This window comes from Lynx canadensis, chromosome C1 (assembly GCF_007474595.2).
Source record: "Lynx canadensis isolate LIC74 chromosome C1, mLynCan4.pri.v2, whole genome shotgun sequence".
NCBI classification, from domain to species: domain Eukaryota; kingdom Metazoa; phylum Chordata; class Mammalia; order Carnivora; family Felidae; genus Lynx; species Lynx canadensis.
The window spans coordinates 176,105,456-176,106,141 of record NC_044310.1 but is presented as its reverse complement, the minus strand read 5'-3'; positions in this window follow the sequence as shown (position 1 = coordinate 176,106,141).

Sequence of the window (686 nt, the reverse complement as noted above, 5' to 3'; positions counted from 1 at the left end):
CATGGGATTAAGCACAGATCATTAGAAATGGATTTTCCTTTATCTTTTAGCAAGTGTTTAACAACTGATGCCATTTCATTGTCTTTCTTGGCTGTAATAAATGGTGGGGTCCCAATGACAAGCTTGTGAAGGTAAGTGCTGGAAATGAAAGATAGTTTGGGTACAGTTCATTTGAACAAAATCATGCTTTCATTTCCCCATTGTTTACCTGTGCGTAGCCAGCAGTATTTAGGAAAGTGGTGCTAGCATTTATTGAATGCTTATTTTGTATAAAGCACTTTGCATATGATAAATCACTTAACACACTCAGCAACCTTAAGGTATTGACATTAATTTTCACATCTGAGAGTTGAGGAAATTGAAGATGAGACAAACAGGGAAGATTGCTAATGGCAATTCACGGGGTAGGTGAAGAGTTAGATTTCCATCCTAGGTATGTCTGACTCCAAAAGCTGTGCTCTTTCTTCACCAACCCTTGGTTTTGCCAGCGCAGACTTTTTTAGAAAAAGGCCAGATTTCAGTAAAATTAGTAAAGTTAGACTTCCCATGATAAGTCAATGTTTTGTAGGATGTAAATTTCTGTAGGTAGCCTATTTTTCTAGGTACCTAAGACATTTAGCTAATGTGGTAAATATTTCAGCATCAAATTGATAGTAAAAGTACACATCTATTAGTTGCCTAACATT